Here is a 21046-nt window from a genome sequence, read left to right as displayed (position 1 = left end):
TGAAAAGACTTTCTAAGGTCACCAGTTAACTGTCAAGTATGTTTAGAGCTGGAGAATTACAGACACGGAAGAGAGACTTAGCTTGCTGACACAGTGTTCAGCCAGCTCCGTTACTCAGTTGACGTGATGAACAGCCACACGCGCTCTCTAAAGACAATGACTAAAATCGGCACAGGCACCTCGCCCACTACAGCAAATTTTTGTTATCAGGACAGGTAGGACAGTAAAAGTGCAAAGAGAACTAACATTGAACAATTTAATGTTCAAAAGCATAACAGACATCGTCCTCACAAAAAATGAGCAAATAATGTGTTTTATAGCCTCAGTGCCACTGCTTCTTAAAAGATATACAGCACTTAGAAAGATTCTTTAAAAGAAAAAAAAATCAGAGCTCTATAATATTAATAGCGAGCAATACTTCCGTGCAACACAAAATATTCTTTTCTTTTTCAGATTACTTTACTGTGCACATTATAAGATGATTAATTTTGCTCTTCACCTTGGGCACCAGATCCAGGTGAAAATATTTTAATTAATACTCTGCAGTTCCCCAAGGTGCATTGACTGGGATTCAGTCTGCCTAAATCAGGCATATAATTGCCACCTACATTGTAGGGATCTAGTAAATCAGCCCTACTAATGCAAGTTCCATAGATAACCCACGGATAAAGGCAAGTACCTTGAAGAACTTTGAAGAAGATCAGGGCGTCAGCTATTTGGACAGAATCTTGGCCTAAAGGCTTCACATACACATCTCCACTGACTAGAAAGGTACTTCAGATTTATTTTAGGGAAGTTGCTTCACTATCTGTCAATTAATAATCTGCATTAGGAGGACTAAGCCAAACACTCTGTAGCCAGCTCTAACAATTTTGTAATGTATTTAAGACAAGTTGCTTTTTACTTCGATTCTTAAGCCATAAAAATCACATGAATAGATCAAAAACTCATTTTCCTTTTCAATCATCAAATTTCTATACTCCATATTGAAAGGGAATGGGCAATGCTATAATGTCTCAAGAGATCAGAAGTCAAAGAACAAGTATTCACTGACATGAAATTGTCAGTGCTACAAATCTTAAACCTAAACATGAAAAATTTTGAGCAGGACCTTAATTCAAAAAACCCCAAAGTGTTCACTTTTGCAGTCGTCTTATTTTTGCCCTCAGTTGCAGAATCATAGAACAGTTTGGGTTGGAAGGGACCTTTAAAGATCATCTGGTTTCTAGTGCTGTCGGCAGGGATGTTATCCATGTTAGACACATGGAAATGAGATACAGAGCTTAGAATTTGAGCATCAGCATCATCTGGTTATGGATCCGAGGTGAAAGTCACCTACTTTAGATAAAAGCTATGCGAAAGTATTAATTTTTTTCTCATTTTCAGGTAACCAAATTTCTCTTAAAATTATGCCCAGTTAACCCATGAAGGTTCACAGGAAAATTGCCTACTCTTTTTATTTAACTTCAGAATTTGCTGCAAGTACTCTGCACAGTTCAATGCAGGACATGACACAGCCATTTAAGATGATGCCTTTTAGGCTAATTCCATTAACAAGCATCTAGGAGATTTTGTGAAGAGATCCATCTGATCTGTTCCACTGTCCAACACCATCTGCCCCTGCCTGACTGCAGTAGCTGTCTTGGGCTGTCTCTAGGCAATTCTGCTACGGAACAAGCCATCAGATGCGTCCTCTCGGTATCCTGCTGCGCTTTGAGATGGGCACTCTTCTGCCTTCTGCCATGTTTCAGTAGTTTCTTTCTACACATAAAATATCCTCTGGAGTAACCTAGTACATCAAGTCACCTATTAATGCTTCCGTCCTAATACCGAGAAGGGATTTCCTGCAACTGAGATGCTGTTTGCAAAGTTAGATAAGCTTGCCATCCAAACTCATAACAGTCTGGCACTATGCTTTCTAGAAAAGGGACCAATCAACTTGTATGTGGGCACACTGCCATTTCAACAGATGGGCATGAATGAAGGCATTCATGAGCCTGTGTACACTACGGGCACCACATACCACTGTTCGAAACATGATTCACAGCTCAGAGCATCTGCTTAAATATTAGTGAATGCACAACTCATTATCCAATCCTGGACTACCAACAAATATTTCCAGTGCAACTACACAAAACATTTTAGAGGTATGGTAACAGCTGAATATATAGTTAGGCTAATTACATAAGAATATTTCCTTCCATCTCCACCCCATTTTTTTTAAACCACATGTGCTTTTTAAGCCATAACATTACTCCAATAAGCCTATGGACACACAGTAACATCAAACCCTGTTACCCTTGCAAATCTCACAATTTTAAAGCAGAGTTGTGCTGGATCATTAGCTCAATGCCTCTGTAAAGCACACAGTTGCTGCAGGAAACCACAGTAGGTTTTATTCTTGCCTCTGAATTAGAACTGAATCCCCAGTACACAGCGTTGGAGGCACTCTGCTGCTGGGGGCAACGCATTTCAGATAAGATGTACGTCAAAGTCAAAACACTTGCAGCCTTTTACAGACTTTTGGGTTTCTTCATAAAAGAAGACAAGTTCTTCCTAGCCGCCCACACAAAGTCCAGCTTGAAATTCTGCCTACTGAAATCCTTTTCTCCCTCCCACTATACTTTCAACTGTAGATAGGTTTTCTCCATCACCTATCTTAAAACATATGTTAAACCTCTAGCTGTATTTCAGCAAAGAGATGTCTTGCCTGTAAAGTCTTTTGGAAGTCCACGATGCAGTATAAGCGCATAACCACCAGTACTGGTGTAAAATACAAGGACAGACTTCTAGAACTTGATTCATCAGAATGCTTTGCTATCACTAAGTTTTATTATATTTTGGATTCATCCCCATCAGGCAGTAACAGCAGATCTCTTAAAGCTCTTTATGGAACTTTTTTTTTACAGCAGGGCTCATTTAGCCTCCTGAGAGATTTATCTGGTGATTAAGCAAACAGAACCTTCAAGATCATTCTGGTTTGACACATGATTGCATACTTAGAATGCCTTTTTACTGATAAATCTTCAATTATTTTCCCTCTTTTTTTTCCCTGTTCATAAGGCAGATCTCAGCTAATGCTTGACAGGGCATCTCTGAATAGGTTATTTTGCGGAAAATAAATGTCCACGTGACTTCCAAGATGCCATCATGTCTAATTTGAAGAGAAAAAGTGGTATGTCACAAATCCTACTAGCTGTGGCAATATTCATTTATAAGTGACCTGAAAACATGGCCTGAAAATGCATTTATTGGCCATAAATTCTAGCCTCTACTTAGAGTTACTAATGATCCAGCTTCACTATTCCTATTTATGTTGGCCTAATGAATAGTATTCTAAAGTCAAGAAATAAAAAGTTAACATATAATCCACAATGTCTTTAAAAAGAGACATGCTTGCACTTTGTAAACAGATTTGTTCACAACAAATGAAGTGTTATGCCCAAGAAGGCCCATGCAGTAGAGAAGGGCATTCCAGTTTTTTTTCCTAAAAATAAAACTGTGTCAGAAAACACTTCCGTAGCTTATGAGAGACATTAACTGATGCCGAGGCTGAATCAGTTATAAATGCTAAGGGTTGTGGGGTTCCCCAAGGGTGAATTCACAACCAACAAGAGAAAGGGGATACAAAGAAAGACAACACACTAAGTCTGTATCCTCTCTGGGGAAAGAAAAGCTAAGAACTAGTATTACCAAAAGGACTAGACCCCTGCCCCCGGCAGCTGTGGGAACCATCAGGGGAATTGAGGAGAAACAAAAATCACATTGAAACCAAGCTAAATCAAGAGACGGGTTATCACATACGTTCTCTGTATCTACCTCCAAACACAGAAATTAATGCCTAGCTTTTCACTGTAATAGAATAAACTATTTATCTTTAACCGTAAACTTCTCAAATACAAAGAGAGATTTCAATGGCACTGGCCCAGGGAGTGGTGATCCTAAAACAGTAAAACATGATCATATCAGGAAGCTCAAAAGTTCCCTTGAGACCATGCCAAGGTGTAGCACAATGAATAAAATACCTAACACTGAAAACCACACAAGACTGAAAAATAAAGAAATCTGTACAATACTCTAGTCACATCCCATCTTAAGAGAGAAGAGAAAATAAAGTCTGAATTGTGTACTACTCTTTCCTTGTTCTCATTCAAATGTATTTCTGCTCCACCACCACCATAAGGCAAAAGAAGCAAATAAATACTTTTCAGGGAATCCAAACAGGAATGGGCTTGGTTGGCCCAATGGGTCTTCTTATTCATCTGCTTTGATGTGCCAGTTATTTCTCCGTCTTTGGTATGTATGTATCCCTCACACATATATTGGCTTACTTCTGACAGCCTCACATTCTTTACTACAGTTACCCTAACAGCAGCCTGAACAGCCTCAGGAGTCAGTCCCTGAGGACTTGAGAGTTGGCTGATCTCAGCAGTTCAGAGACTTCAAGCTGGCCAGATGTGGACTTGGCTGGATGTCAGAAGTTTCCACTGAAATGAACACATTACCACAGAAGGTTTAAAATCTGTTTAAACAAGATCTTTAAAAACAGAAACAACTGTTGTGTTTGAAAATTTAAAGCCCACCAGAATCCATGTAGCTAACTGTGCACAGGGGAAAAATGTTTTTCCTGACTCATGTAGGTCACCAGCTGCAGCCTTGAAGCACAAAATTCATGTATAGTCATTGATTTGATTTTAAAGATACTTAGGAGCTAGCCAGGGAGTTAGGAGCCTTTGACCTCACTAAAAGGCAACTACCCAAATATTTTAAAAATATCTGGTTCCCTGTCTTCAAAAAGAGCTGCAAGTGTTAAGAGCAGTGTAGATCACATTGACACTCTGCACTCTTTCATTTGGTGTTTCTTCTTCCTCAATTTATACATAAAGGCTTTGGATTACTTTCCAGTTAAAATTGAAATATATGTGAAAATGTGGGTTTCCTGATCAAGCAAATGGGCAGGTTTTGAGTGGCGATTATTAGACATGCTCTGGCAGCAGCAACACTAAAAGCAAAGATGAGCAGGTGGGACATTCAGGGCTCCAGCCACATGCACGCTAAGGATGAGAAAAGGAGCACAAGTGAAGTGCAGAGGAGGAGCTGAGCTCCTTAACCATTCAATGCTTCTATTTTCACGGTTTAATTCAAAAAAAGTAATTCAAAATTAATAGAAGTAATTTCATCAGAACATTTTATCTAGGCAACAGGTATATATGCATAAGCACATTTCAAAAATTGTTCAAATGTGCAAAATTGCAAAATTATGAAAGTGGAAAATCAAAGGAAGTTGTAAAGTCAAAATATCCTGTAAAATATTTGCTTCCTCCACCAGCTAACTTTTATAATCCAACTATTTCTTTCATCTGTTCAAATACATTTTCTTCAGTGTGACATGCCACTTGGGTAGATGACAGCATTCAACTGAATGTCCTAGTTTACCTACTCCGTATGTAGGAAAAATAAAAACCTTTCTTATTGGATGCACTATTATCATCTTTTCTTAACAAAGATGTGGTCACCCAAGAAGCAGAAAAATAATCATTTTAAGGACCTGAAACATCTCAAATGAAGAAGATAGACATCTATTCAGCCCAGTCATTTGCCAAATACTTGACACATTTTAACAATAGGGTTAAGAACATGCTAGTTTTAGTTTATGAATAAAGAAGGGCACTATGCAATACAGTATTTTATTAAAAACAAGGAAAATCTACCAATTCATTTTAAGACCATGTCTGTGATTTTAAGAAAAAGGAACCTTTTAAAAACATAATGGTAGACTATATTAAAATAAATCTTGCAAGAGCTGCAGCTAAATCAAGACATAATAGACTAAATTATTCAGAGCAACTTGCCAAGTATACTTAATGCAAGACACAGGTCATAAAACACTCACATAGACTTTTGCATTTCATTACAATATGGCTGAAATCCCTACAAATATACAGTGCAGAGAAGGGTTTTATGTGAGTATTTTCAGATAGTGACTTCTACCTGGGAAAAAGAAAACATGCAGCCATTTAGAGTTCCAAAAATACCTTATCTCCTGGTCTTAACTACATGTTAAGTTAGGTATACCTACATACCTCTGAACTACATGTTAAGCAGGTTCACGAGCCAAGGCAGGAATTTTATTGACACCAACTTTTAAGATGGTTACTTGGAAAAGACAACAGGGACAGAGCAGGTCTTTGAAGTATCCTGTTAAACCACAGCAAAGAGTAGGACACAGAACTGGCTGTCACCCTCCACAGGAAAGTTTTTGTTGGTGTTTATTTTACAACCAGTAATTTAGAAAACCTCTCTCCACAAAATACCAGCCCGACATCTCAATCCAGCCAGTGCTGATTAGTTTACTGCAGACATCACTGCTGGAACTATTGACTTTTCATTTTCAGCTTATGTACCTGTAGCAACAACAGCAGTGGGGACAAGCCAAAGGCCACGGTGTGACAAACCTCCAGAGGAAGTGGTGGGGACACTCTACCTCGTAATGTTCCCAAATCAAGAACGGATGCGTGGCTGGGAAATCTGCTTTAGGTAAAGTGAAGCTATTGCCTTCAGTAGAGAGGTAATTGGGTGAATTATGAAAATGAGTGACATACTCTGATGACATGATCTATGATCCCACTGGTCTTAAATCTATATTAACCATACTAAACAAATTATGTCATTAATATAATTAATTAATTATGGGTAATTAACAAAGTCCAGAAGAAACCAGCCACTGCTGCAAATTCAAAATTCACTCCATAGTGGAAACTATAGAAATAGGAAAGAAACATTATTTCTCTTCCTACTGACATTCTTATAGTTCTCATATCACTTGGATATGAAAGTTGCTCCCTTCCAGAAGATTGTGAACAGTTTTCTTGGCTAAGAGGGCCAGAGTGCTCATATGCTTTTGTTCTAGTCGAAAGACAATTATTTTTTAATATAAATCCAGCCAAGAAAAATATTTATCCAGTGTTGATCAGATATTGATAGATTATTATGACTGCGAAATGAAAAGCAATTTAGAAAAAGAAATGTCTAGATTCAAAGCAATCAGGCTCTTCAGAGATTTTCTCTCAGCCACGTATGATCTCTAGGTGATTTTTAAAGAAGAGCATAACTCAGCTCCACTCCTGTCTGCAGCACTGGAGCAGAGCAGCCTGCAGAACCAGCCCTCCTCTGTGCAAAGCGTAGGCGGTTGCGCTACGGGTCCTCTTCTCTGGAAACACAGACACATCCATAGGTAAGTCACTACTTACCTACAGGTGGCTCAGGGATGCTGCGAAGTAGTAGTTCAATAATGGCCTAATAAAGGAGAAGAGAACATGACGAATGTATGAGTGGGATTACTGCCACGGTTGTCTGGAAGAGCAGGGGACTGATCTCACTGGAGGAGGAGACCTTTCTTCTTATATGTTCCCAAGACAACTCTTTGCTTCCAGTTTTTCATTAGCAACTTTTTCTTCACAGAACTTATATTCTGTGATGTATTTCTGCCATTCTGGTTCTTAAGCATGGACGGAAAGGAAAAAACTCAATCACCTCTATAATTAGAGAACAGCTGAGATTACTGGAAGGACTATAGACCGAGCATTTTCAAGGAAACATGCTTCTTATTTCCTCACTGCATTTAGGATCCAAGGTGCAGGCAAACGAAGACTACAGCACAATTCCTGTCTTCCTACTTTCACTGTCAGTCGGCCATTGAAAACATACTTGAAATAAATTCTGTTACTGCACATCTGTTGTCATGAGAGCTGCCATTTGTCTAGGTTTGAAAAGGATCTGGCACATTCTGACCACTGCTTTTGCTACCTAAGAAGAGCTGGGAGTTGAAGACTCTTTAGAAAAGCATCTCTTTCAGATAGGAGCTCCCAGCTCTTGGCATCTGAATTTGAATTCAGAGGTAGCTGGGCCCTTACTTTCTTTGCCATGCATGTGCAAGATACTGCCCGATCAATTAATCAATAACATTTTTAGTCTTTTAGAGATAGGATTTCCTACCTCTCATGGAGTTTAACCAGCACACTCAATCCTTAACTGGAGAAGTCTGACTCTCCAGCCTTCCAAGTTCTTGTGTTAAGGTGAACAAATAGATACCAGGAGACATGAGCTCTACTTCTCCAACTGTCACAGAGTTTCAGAGGAGGAAAATATTCTTAAATAAATAAAAGCAGTACAGGATAAATACTTGGATGGTGCAAAAATGAATGCTTTCACAAACTTCAAGATCCTATAGACTATAGATATATATTGATACTATGGTGCTGCAGAATTTGATTCTGTGTTTATGGGTATGCATGTGCATACGAGGGGATAGTTGTAAATAAAACATCAAGCCTTTTTTTTGAGTGTAAGTCCTACATACACAGACATTTCCTAATCCCTTCTCCAGTTGATGTGCATGTATGTGTGTGTTTGTACATATAAAATTAATCACTTGCTTGTATGAATATTTATATATCTATACATTTATATACAGAAATAGATATGGTGCTTTCCTTGTGATTTTTTTTTTGCCTGCAAAATCATGATTCTCTTTCAAAAATTAGCTACTTTTCATACCAATTCTACAGCACATTGATTCCAAAATAGCAGCATAATTCAATTTAAGTATATCTGTACTGGTTTGCTTCTTTATGAAAAGTAATATAGAACTTCATCAAGTTCAGTCTCCTGCAATCCTAAGCACCCTGAAATAGACTTTTAGTGCAAAAAGGTTCACATGGCATCTCCATGAGCGCAAAATACTCCTTCACACGGTATGTGAGAAAGTCACACTCTCTATATTCACTCTCCTTCACCACATTCAACTAGTGTGATTTTATACTATAATCCCTATAATTCTATAGGGAATAGAAATCTGGAGTGAAGCTTCTACACACCTGAGCTAGGGAAGAGAAGTGAAATGCCTACGTCCAAGACAGGCAGCCTAAGCTCCCTCTGCATTCAACGGGAAACATCATAGGCAGAGGGCAACCCACATCGTCCTTCTACAGTGTCCTGGTTTTGGCTGGAGTAGAGTTAATTTTCTTCCTAGTAGTTGGTATAGTGCTGTGTTTTGGATTTAGTATGAGAATAATGTTGATGACACACTGATGTTTCAGTTGTTGCTAAGTAGTGCTTACGCTAGTCAAGGACTTTTCAGCTTCCCATGCTCTGCCAGGTGCACAAGAAGCTGGGAGGGAGCATAGCCAGGACAGCTGACCCAACTAGCCAATGGGGTATTCCATACCATATGACATCATGCTCAGCATATGAAGCTGGGGGAAGAAGAAGGAAGGGGGGACGTTTGGAGTGATGGTGTTTGTCTTCCCAAGTCACCGTTACGCGTGATGGAGCCCTGCTTTCCTGGAGATGGCTGAACACCTGCCTGTCGGTGGGAAGTAGTGAATGAATTCCTTGTTTTGCTTTGCTTGCACCCGCGGCTTTTGTGTGTAAACTGACTTTATCTCAAACCACGAGTTTTCTCACTTTTACCCTTCCGATTCTCTCCCCCATCCCACCGGGGGGGAGTGAGCGAGTGGCTGGGTGGTGCTTAGTTGCTGGCTGGGGTTAAACCATGACATACAGGCACCTAAGGTGGGTTATAAGCGCTGTCCTCCAGAGGTGCCTACTTTTCCCCACAGGCTTTAAAGGGAGCCTAAGGGTAAAATGTGATGTTCAAAGCTAAAATCAATTAAAAAACCACCTGCACCGCAAATTACCACTCCGAAGTTTTACTCGTAGTTCTCAGCACTCTCAGCACTCCGTCCCTTCTCAAATGAGAAAGACTTTTCTACAGTTCACATGCAGCTAGTAACCTGGCAGACCATGTAAAGCCATCCTTCAACTCTGAAATACTATGGAGGAGAACAAGCTGGTAAAGGCTTCAGAACTACTTAGCCTATTTTAATATTTACTACTATTTTAAATTGGGGATCTCAAAGGAAAAAAAAACATTAGGAGAATCCAACTGAGGAAAGAAACAGGCCTAGAACACAAAGTATGTTTCATGAATTTTAAGGTAACCATCAGGGAATGCAGAAACACAGAAATAAGATGGCAATGAAAGTAACACAGACGTTAGCCCATTGAGGGCTATGTTCTGAATGGACAGGTGTCAGTTCCGCTACAGAAGAAAAATGCAAAAGTCCTAAAATGAAAAGCAATGATCTCAGACTAGCCATGTTGAACACAAGCTGTCAAGAAGCAATCTCGAGCAATATATCAGCAACATAGCTGGATCAACCCAGAGAAGCCTGAGAAGAATTCTTCTTTACAGATCTCAGGAGGAATATTTCCTTAATAGTACAAGAACAACATACTCAACTCTGAAAGAGCAGTCTTCAAAAGCTTCAACATGTGTACATGGCAGAACAACAAATCAGAACAGAAATCTCTGCTTGGAAATGCTGCCCAGAAGTGGAAAGTGGGAGGGATGGATCTCGAAGCAGATCTTCAGGAAATTGAGTGTGGACTTGAAAAACTTTAAAGAGTCTGTGGAGGTCATTGAGCAGTTGGTGAGAAGTTTGAAGTACAATGGTGCAGGAAAGAGAGAAGTCAGATGAAAGGGGAGTTGCAAAATGTGAAATCATTGACTGGGGGAAACTAAGGGTGATAAATTCCCCTCCTCTGGAAAACAAAGATTCATGACACCTCAGTGATTTGTATTGCTGATCATCACCTGAAAAATCAGCAACAGTAAAATCCCTAAGGGATAATAGGCACATCTCATCTTCCAAATATCGCATTTGCTAACCTTTTGCATACATTCTGGTTTTCCATAAAACTGCATTGGCAAATGCACAAGTAAACATATTGATGAATTCTTAATTGTCTGACATGGGCAATTTCTTTTTCAAAAAGAAACACATAAACCACAAAAACATTTGAGATGTAAGTTTTTATTTGATGGGCATATCTTTGATCTTTAACGTCTTTTTCAGTTGTCATTAAAAATGTCAATCCTCTCTCTCACGCGATATGAAGTCTTTTCAGGTCCTAAAGATTTGAACTCAAACACCCAGAACAGCATTAGGACTTGCAAGTTTATTTTGCTGAACTATGCTTTCTCTGTAACTTAGGGTTTGGGTTTTTGTGATTAAAATTGCCTTTTATTTCAAACATGTAGAATAGCTATAGAGAAATAAATTGTGGATAAGAAAAGGAAACTCAGAGGAGTCTATTTCTTATTATTTTGAAAATTTGGTGGGATTAGACAAAACAACACACCTGTCAGTGCAACAATTAGAAGGTTTCTGAGGAAAGTTCTTGACAGTTAATGCTTTAACCTGGAAAACAACCAACTTCAAGCTATGTTTTTCCAGTGATAACAGCTGAGGTCCATCTGCTGCTCACTGCTCATACCTAAAAATAACTTAAGCATTCATTGGAGCAGGTATTAGAAGCCAGGTCTCCCCCTTCTAACCAATAGGTAACCTAACCGATAGTACAGAAACACTGTAGAGTTAGATTAACATTTGTGCTTATACCCATTTGCTACTGCTTAACGAAGCAATGTGAGATGGAACAACAGCAGCACAAGAGGCTGAACACTTTCATGCTACAGCATCTTAGAGCCAAAGCGCTAAAACTTTCTTCAAGGTGGTACAAGATTGTATCTTCTGAGCCAGAGAGAGGAACTGAACCCCAGTGTCACATCCAGAATGAAAACGTTAAGAAGTGGGATATTAGATAAAAAAACTATCTATAGGTTGGTTTTTTTACCACTTATACTTGGTAAGAAAGCAAGGCTTGCATGGTGCACCTGAAGACAGGGTTCAAATCTGCAGCCCTTTGTGAAGGAAGGTATTTTCCCATGCACAAAAACTAGGCAGATCATAAACCACAAATCTCTCTGTCTTCAGCACGTCGAACTCTCTAAGATAGCCCAAGCAGGCGTGCTGGCTTCTGTGTCTCTGACTGTGAGCACACACAGCGCTCTAATGTAAAGACTACCTTACTTGACCTCAAGGCACCAAATCTAGGCACTGCGATCTGGAGTTGCAATGCCTAACCCTATGGTAAAGGGGTAAACCTTAAAAGACTTGCCATGATAAAAAATGAAGCTATGTTAGGAAACACATTCCCTGCTAATGGCCTAACTATTCAACCATCTTTGGTCTCCTCCTTTCAGAGACACTGACCGAAATAGCTATAACCAGTACCTGCTGGTTCCCTCCTGCTGCTGCAGCTGTAAAAATAAAGCATTAGAAATACCAGTCTTGCAGGGCAAGGTCTCTCATTTGCAGTCCTGACACATCTCACTTGCACGGTCCACAAAATGCGTTCATTAACAGATCAACAAAACAGCAGAAGGAGGCTTTCTTCAAATGTTCCACTCCTTTCTGAGCACAGGAGGAGTTCTCCAAACATTTTCGTGATTTATCAAAGAAAAGGCCCATCCTCTACCAAGAGAGACACATTCTACTGCATTTTGTTGCTAGGCAGTCCTCTGCATTTAACAACAATTATTTATTTATATGAACTTCCTTCTCCATCCTCTCTACCAAGCTGCTTGGGGTGTTGGATAAACAACTGTACAATAAAAACAGCATAAAAGCAGAAGGACAAAATATTTAAGAGCAAAATGAACAGTTGTCACCAGAACTAAGAATGAGATAGTAAACAGAAACCAAAATAACCAAACTCCAGGGGGCCAGGGAGAAACACAGCATTTTTTTAAAAGAGAAGTTGGGTTGGTAAGATAGATAGAAAGACAGATAGCAATGAGATAAAACACCCAAGTGGTGAGACCCCATATCTGAGACTGGCCAAAACAAACACTTCAAGACCCACATTTAGATGAGGAGCTGAGAATACTCAGAAGGCCATGACCTCCTTTTTCTTCAAGGTTCTCGAACACTTACTATACATATCACAACTATTTATGATTTAAAACAAACCCATTCAGGCAAATTTTGACTGGATTGCTTGTGACATGTCTGAAAAAAATGCATTACTTTAGACGGTCTAAGGAAATGAACCTAGCAGATTCACTGTATCATGCTACAAAATTTCATCTACTTTATGAAAGACACACATGGAGGGGAAAAAACCCATTTCTTTGAACTTGCTTAAGTAACTACAAAATCTTAAGAATGTCTGCCATGCTCTCCAGACCAACAGAGGACTCAGATAGTGTTTAGCAACAGGGACTTCTCTGTCCTCTATTTCTTTTTTTCTCTTTCACTGTGAGTGGTTTCAACTTTCTTTTTTTCCTGTTCTCTAACCTTTTTCTTAATCAGTTATGACTAAACATTACTTGAAGTTAGATCAAGGTTCCAAACTTCTTTTTTCAGTTGTTGAAAATAACAGAGAATTACTTTTCCCAACTTTAGAACTTTAGTGTCTTCTCAATAATTCATTCTCTGTCAGCTTGCTTGTTTGTTTCATCTGATCCATAGCTGGGACCTTGTCGTTAATATAAACAATAACACATGCTAATTATGGTATAACATTTGATTAGTTATCTATTATGAAATTAATTTCATGTCTACAAATTCTTGATCACCTCTGATGTCTGCTATACACACTGGAGAGTCAAAACAGAAATCAGTGCCTTTCACAACTACATCATTTGATAGGAAAGGCTTTGGTGTTACCAGGTTAGCCCAGTTTATAGACACTTGAGGAAAGCCTAATAAAGTAGAGGTTTCTTTTCCAAATGTAGGAAGCACTGAAGGCACTTAGCCTAAACAGAGAAGATACCCTGCCTGAGAAAATAAGTGCTCCTCATTATTTTTTACTCCCATAACCAACAGCAGTAACTATAGCCCATTGAAAGTCATCTCAGCTCAGGGTCAAAACAGATCAAGTTTCTTTTCCTGTAAACCTAGTAGTGTGCCATATCTTTTGGTTCCAGAAAAGTTACATGAAGAACAGCTAAAATTTAAATTTAGATTTTTTTAAATATTCTTGGTGACATCTGAAATTGGCAGATACCTTATTGTTACCAATATAATTGGCAAATGACTTAATGTTACTAATCTATTAATCTTGCTTAAGACTTACATTGTAGGTATTTAGGGTATCTTCCAAATATGGAATCCATATGATTGTCTAACAGAGCCTTATGTTGAATTAATGGTTAATATAGATGTTTCTTAGGGTTTTAAAAGACTTGTTATGACAGCATTTTGCCTTCTCTTCTTGTAGCAACGACTGGTGAGTACTTGAACGTAGAGTGCCTGCTAGTATGGCAGTAACTTATTTGGATTATGATTTCAAAGATGTAAATATGCCTCGAGGCTTGGAAAGTAGGTACAAGTTTAATAAATATAGACATAAATAGCTGACTAAATAACCCAGCACACAGACTTTTACAGATTAGTTCTTTACAGATTTCAAGGCAATGCCATCAATAAAGACAGAAAAAAGGATGAGCTGACTCCATGGGCCAGGAAGCTCTGCCAGAGTTTCAAAAAAACATTTCAATGGTTCAGCATGCTGGTGATTTCGGATTAGGAGTTTAAGAGAGCGAGCTGAACATTGAGAACACTTGCTCTGTACCCCAATACATACTATATTTGAGAGGATTGGGCTAATTAACAAATTAAGCAAGATTAGTAGATTTAACAACATACTACTGGAATATATAAAAATATATATAAATATAAATAAAATATATAAATATAGGTAAGTTTGGACTCTGACTAATGTTACAACTTGCACACTTGGATTGACATGGAAGAAGAGATCTTCCATGGAAGAAGATTAAATCATAGTTCCAAGGTTTAAAAGCAGTGGTTATTTTAACTATTTCCTATAGAAAATTCCCAAATTTAAAAGGAAGATAAAACTCTAAACAAGATATAATACTTGAAGGAAAAGTGGAAAGATATTCCTCATGCCAAAAAAACTTCCTTTACTTTTCTTCCTGAATGTCATTATAGTCTGCATAAGGACCAGCATATGCTATACAAAATATACCTGTTGGATATACGTGTAACAGGATTAAACATTTCTTGCAGTGAAAATGACCAAAAAAGTTTTGATCATACAGGAAAAGCAGTATCAATATGCATTTAATAAAAAAAAAAGTTAAACGAACAACTATTAAGATCTCCCTTATCCAAAAATGTTTCTTCACCAAACTTTGTACACACATCACGAAGTAGAACCAAGCCTCTTTGTAACGTGCTCTCAGACAGCAAATGCCCCAGCCACGGCGGCAGCAGAGGGCACGCTTTCCTGGGAGAAATTCCTAACACAACTTCACTCCATCACAAAGCACCGAGATTTCAGCACACCCAAGGAACACGCTCTGCCTTCGCAGCGGATCTGCCCACGTGCACCCGTCCGACACATTCAGAATACGTCAGAATTAATGTGTATGTACACTATGACTATGTTTTGCATTTTCCAGTGCATTTGGCCCTTCAGATTACTTTTGAAACCAATGACCCTGACACTGATAAAGTTTCCAGGTATTCCAAATGATTGCTTAGGCTTACTTTTGCCTGCTTTTTGGCTTACTGCCTTTCTCACTACCCTCGAGTCAATCTCACACTGGACATACAAAGCAAGGACTTTTTATTGTTGCAATATATAAGAGGAGGAGATGACAAGACAAGTAACCAGTAGTCCTTACTTGCCAAGTGGACTAAGGCATCTAAAGGATTACATTTACTTCAAGACTTATGCATTGCTGTTAGTCAGAAAAACCTTGCCTAATCTAGCATGCATCTGAACCCCCTCCAGCACTACCACTCCACACAAACAAACCCACTTAATTCATGCCACTGCCAAACTATGCAATGTCTAACTCCCTTCTGAGCCCTCTTCAGCTGTTAGCATGTAGGAGCCAGTCTTGCTGGCAAGGCCACACCAGGAGACTGAGTAACCTCACTCAGGCCATGGAAAAGCAGCTTTAAATCCCTGATTAGTTCGAGAGAGTTCAAAGACCCCCTTATCTGTAATAGCATGCCAATCGTGAGGCAGCTCGGTCATCTGAAGCGGCCTGTTCTCAACCCATGCTAGCAGAGCTGCTCCAGTTTACATGGAACGCTTGAACGCATTCACCAGGACAGGCTGTACCTTATGAGCTCAGGTCAGTCCCCTAAAAACGTACAAGTCTGAGTTACAAATTCATGGTTCTGTGACCATTCAGTAGAAGACTGAAATACTCATTTGAGTAAAATTGGGACCTCTTCTTGCTCTTGCCCCTTGACATTGCAAGCATTCCCACTGTTCCCCGTTATCTTAAATCCTGCAGATTGAGGCTTTCCAGTGGAAGTGATGGTTTTTCTCCTTACTATTCCCCGCTGCTTCGTTTATCATCTAATGTCTTGTCATGAAAGTTGGGTGCAGCTCCATAGAAGCTACTAGAGTAGCTCTGAAATACAGTCCACGTGGGACTGGCATCAGGCTTTTTTCTGTCAGTATTTTTATGGCTTCATCTTTTCAAGCCTAAATCAAATATTCTCAGATTATTCTTATAGAGTACCTATCATCTCCAGCAGTATAACAACAGTTGCATGCTACCAGACCTTTGGGAAGATGAAAAATTCAGCATCAAATGTGTCCTTGCTCACACCTTTAATAAAATATTTTTAAACACTTTCATTGTTATTATTAGTAACAGCTATTTGTAATGTAATTCTTACTCATTGATCAGGACCCTGCTGTGCACGGCACAGCTATGCCAAACATCCTTGTACCAAAGAGTTCATAATTTAAATATGAGATGAGAAACCACACATCAAAACAGAGGAAGCACAAGGAAAGAATAAAAGATTTATCTTCTACAATTATGTAAGTGGTGGTTTAGGAAAGGAGAAGAAAGCTTGCAAGGAGTAGTGAGAAATAACTGTATGCAAGCAAAGAACAAGCACTGAATGTACAATCTGTAGTTTTACAGATATCTTCTATAACATGTAATCGTGACAACGAGAGAAAAGTCAGCACTATATCAAGGTACAAGATGTCACTTCTGTCTTGTTTTCATTTCTATACTGTTTGGTTGCTCAATTTTGGATTAATTTTCCTGTTGCTATATTAGACTTTTTGCTGTGTTTTAATTCTCAGGGGCAAAGTTCTCTATTCTTTTTTCTCACTATCACCCTTTCCTTTTGCTTTTTACATTGCTTTTACTAACTAAGCAATATGCAATAAGGCTTTAGCACCCTGGCTTATTTAAAAGACTAACATCAAAGAATAATGAAAATTGTGGATGATCTAAATAATTTAAGTTTGATAAATTATATACTGTAAGAAAACTGTATAAAAATGTTATTTTCTTCCACTTGCAACTTTTTGTGTGATGAAAGAAAGTCTCCTTTCATCCTCTTTATTTTCTATATTTTTTGTCCATATATATTACCTTGGAATTCCTAAAAATTTTTTTTAGCTTAGAAATCCTCCCATCCATTTCCGATAAGAGTTTTGATTGAATTGACGTATTTCTCATTTTGTTCTTTTTTTTTTCAAGAATGTGCAGAACTTACTGAACTGTATCATGCCACTAAAAGAAATCTACTTTGGATTCAGAGTTCAAAGAGAGATCAGCACATGGATGCTGTATATTGGTTGTGAAGGACACGATATTCCTTAATAGATTCCTCAAAACTAGCATATATTTGCAGATCCGTGCTTAGTCCCACAAGGGCAGAGGACCTAGAAATCAAACAGTTTGTATAAAACACTTTGCTGAAAATACTATTGCTTTTTCTATGTGGTCCTTATATAAGAGTTGTATGCAATAAATCATAAGGTTTGTATCACATAGCAAAAAGCTGGTTTTCGTAAAGACTAATTGCTTGCTCTAGTGAACATCTTCTATTCCATCCCCAGTACTACTGTTACTTTTAAGAACAGAAACCTCATCTCTCCCTACTTGATGATGTGTAGATTTAGACTCAGGCGCTACTCTTTTGAACATCTCATTTTCAGAAATCAATCTGACTAGTTTCATGGCAAACTTTTTACCTGCTGGCCCCTAACTCTTCATTTTTTTAACCCTGGCAAACTAAAATTTTGAATATTTCTACCAGATGACCCTATTATTATCAATAATAGAGAGTGTTTGGATAATTTTATATTGCAACTTATATTTTATGTTGTAAACTTGTCTCTGCTCTCATAAGTAGTTATATTACTTTTTTCAGTTCTTCTCTAAAAGTAAAAAGCTAATTTCTTACTTACATCAAGTGATAAGTGGTTTTGGAGTAAAAGCATTGATTTAAATCCCACTAATCTCTTATCCCAGAGTTCAGAAATGAGAAGTTTAAAAGTGCTACGCAATAATGAAAATTTTCCACTACCACTATTATAATTCTATAAGATTTTTCCAGTGCAAAGATTTCACTAGTTACCATATCATTTTGCCTGTAAACTGAAAACTGCTTAACAATGTCTAGCAGTTGGTATTAAAATCCATAAAGATATCATTGCCGGCATATTCTCAGTTCTCAGCATGTAGAATGACTGAGTAAGGGCAGTCCCATCTCTGATGGCTGAAATCTCCTTTCTTAATGATCTCTTCCAAAAACATCAACTTCTCTCTTTCTCCATTGTAACGCACTGAATTTCTCATCGCTCCTAATCATTAACCATTAATCATCCTCCATGGTGTGACACTTAAACTCTAAGTAGATTGTTAGGAAATACCTAATGCATTCATACATAAAAGAAAAGGGACCGAGAAGAAAAACCGAGTGAGAAAAAAAGCATATTTCAGCTCCTGTATTATTCACAGAGAAGAGGCTTTGAGACGGAGATTCTGTCTTTCCCTTTTCCTCTGTGTTGATGCAGAGTACTCTGTCGAGTGACATAGAAGTTGACAGGTAAGATACCATGTTTTATCACTCAGTTGTACATATTATACCAGTCTGTGTCTTACCTTTAATATCTCAACCTTGTATTCCAAGGCACGGTGAGTTATCACACTGCCCGTTGCACTCTGGCAGCAGGGGTTTACAATTGCACTCAATTCATATCAGAAACAGCTCGGTAGTATCAGATTATCTAAGTCGAGTCTTCCTTAGGGACGAACTGCTTCTGCTTTCATTTTGCTTCAGATTCTTGTTCTTGCAGATCACAGCAACCCTGAACTAAGGAAGCAGGCAATAGCTGAGTCTAGCAAATTCAGCAGGATTTAATGACAAATTACAGGCCTTTCACTTGACTACAGCTGTTGCTCCTTGGGTCTCAGGTATGAAAGCATGAATAAACAATGAGAAAAGATACTTGGTGGAAAAATATGAACATGCCCCTAGCTTTCACTGAAAGACACCTGGGTAAGTGAAAAAGAATGACTGAAATTTATCTCCCACCAACATGCAGTGTCTGAGGTGCTAAACTAATTAGTGAAGGTAAATCACTGACGTCAGAACTATGCCCTACTGAGAGTATGTCAAATGTTAACTACAACTTTTAATATTTTCCTTTCTGGCATAGTTCAATCTTGGCTCATCTATACTATCAAAACCTCTTGCCTTTAGTTTTACAGTTTAATAAAAATGTGGTATATCGTTTTTCATTGTCTTTCCTGTAAAAGTTCTATCACATTTATATTTTGAACTAATACATGAGAGCACCTTTTTTCATGTGTTGATTTTTTCATAAACTTAAGTCACTACAGTAAAATTCGAACATATTCTAAAACATCGTGCATATCGACTCAGTTCATTTGCCCAGTGGTCAATGTGATCATCAAAACATGTTTGGCCAAGAAAAATAATCCTATCCTTTCTAGTTTATATGCCACTGAAATCCAACAAGAATTATACAAAATAAAGTACATAATCATTCAATCAGACTTTTTTCCTGTTTTGTTACTCTAATTTAGCAGAAACTGGGGGGCAAAGTGAAGACTTTCACTAATTAGATTTTTTTTCTACCAGGTGTTCTTCAGTAATTCCTTGGTTTGCCTAGGACACTGCTGTGGTCTCCCACTCAAGCACTAGCCAAGACCCTGATGGTTTCGCTTTAGAGAGCAGAGCAAAGAGGATGGATTATTATAGCATGGTTCCAGGCATTAGTAAGGAGCATACCATGAATATTTCCAGCACTATTTTCCTCCATATGAATTTACCCACATTTCACCCTTTGATAATTTTTGTGTGTCAATGCTTTCTACGATCAGAAAAGAGCTCCCCATAACTTTTACTTTTCAAATGTAGCAGATTTTTAACTTGTGCACCTTATTGCTCACACTGTATCAAAAAAGTTTAAAAGCCCTGGCTAAATATTGTGCATTGTTTTTCAGGATTGTGGTCTGGTTTTGTAATACTGCTTTGAAAAGAAGGTGTTAATGGAGGGTCTTTAAGTACAAATTCTTATATATGCAAGTAAGTGTATTCATGTGAGTTACTTCAGTGGAATTATAAGTAAAGAGGAAAGTCCACAAGACTTAGCCCTGCTCCCTCACCACAAGATTAATTTCACTAAATGAAGGGCTGACAAGATTGTATCACATAAGTCCCTACAAGCCAGCAGTGCAAGACAGTCATTTAAAATAAAAAGGTCAATGAAAACCCAATGTGGCAGTTGGTTCAGGTCACCGACTGCTGTCCTTTTCTCTCCGGCTCTCAGGCCCTTCACGCACACATATACTTGGCTATTCAGTGAACCTAGATTCTGACAAATGTGTCCTTCAAACTCCTGTACTGCACCTTTGATCTGTGGAAGGAGGAGATTGGGTTTTGTTTCGGTATTGCAAGTAGCGTCACAAGTACGGGCATGGGAGTCCAAGACGTGAAAGAATAGTAACATCAGTACCTGTACCTTCAGTGACCTATCTATAACCTGTCATATATAAACCCCACTATATGTTCCAAAAACATCACATATTTTATCACAAGATTCAAAAACTACAACCACGTGACTTTACTATGTGACTGCACGCTGCCCAGTTGGGTAGTCTCTCTCTAGGTTTTTAACACCTATCTGGATAAAGCCCTTAGTAACCTTGTCTTACAGCTAGTCTTATAGCTGACCCTCCTTTGCACAGGAGGTTGGACTAGAGGCCTCCTGAGGTCCCTTCCCGCCTGAGGTACCCTGTGAACACAGCACACACACAGACATACACAAACACACAGAACAATCTCCTCACCAAATTCCACTTTTATAA

The 21046-nt window shown here is 38.5% G+C and overlaps 1 protein-coding gene across 1 annotated transcript in view; it reads right to left on the bottom strand.

Moving 5' to 3' along the window:
- Window positions 1-21046, bottom strand: part of GPR158 (G protein-coupled receptor 158) — a 204313-nt gene that overhangs the window by 57180 nt on the left and 126087 nt on the right. The window lies entirely within an intron of this gene.

This window comes from Calonectris borealis, chromosome 2 (assembly GCF_964195595.1).
Source record: "Calonectris borealis chromosome 2, bCalBor7.hap1.2, whole genome shotgun sequence".
Classification (NCBI taxonomy): Eukaryota; Metazoa; Chordata; class Aves; order Procellariiformes; family Procellariidae; genus Calonectris; species Calonectris borealis.
The sequence above is the reverse complement of the archived record's forward strand: the minus strand, read 5'-3'. Positions and strand labels throughout refer to the sequence as shown.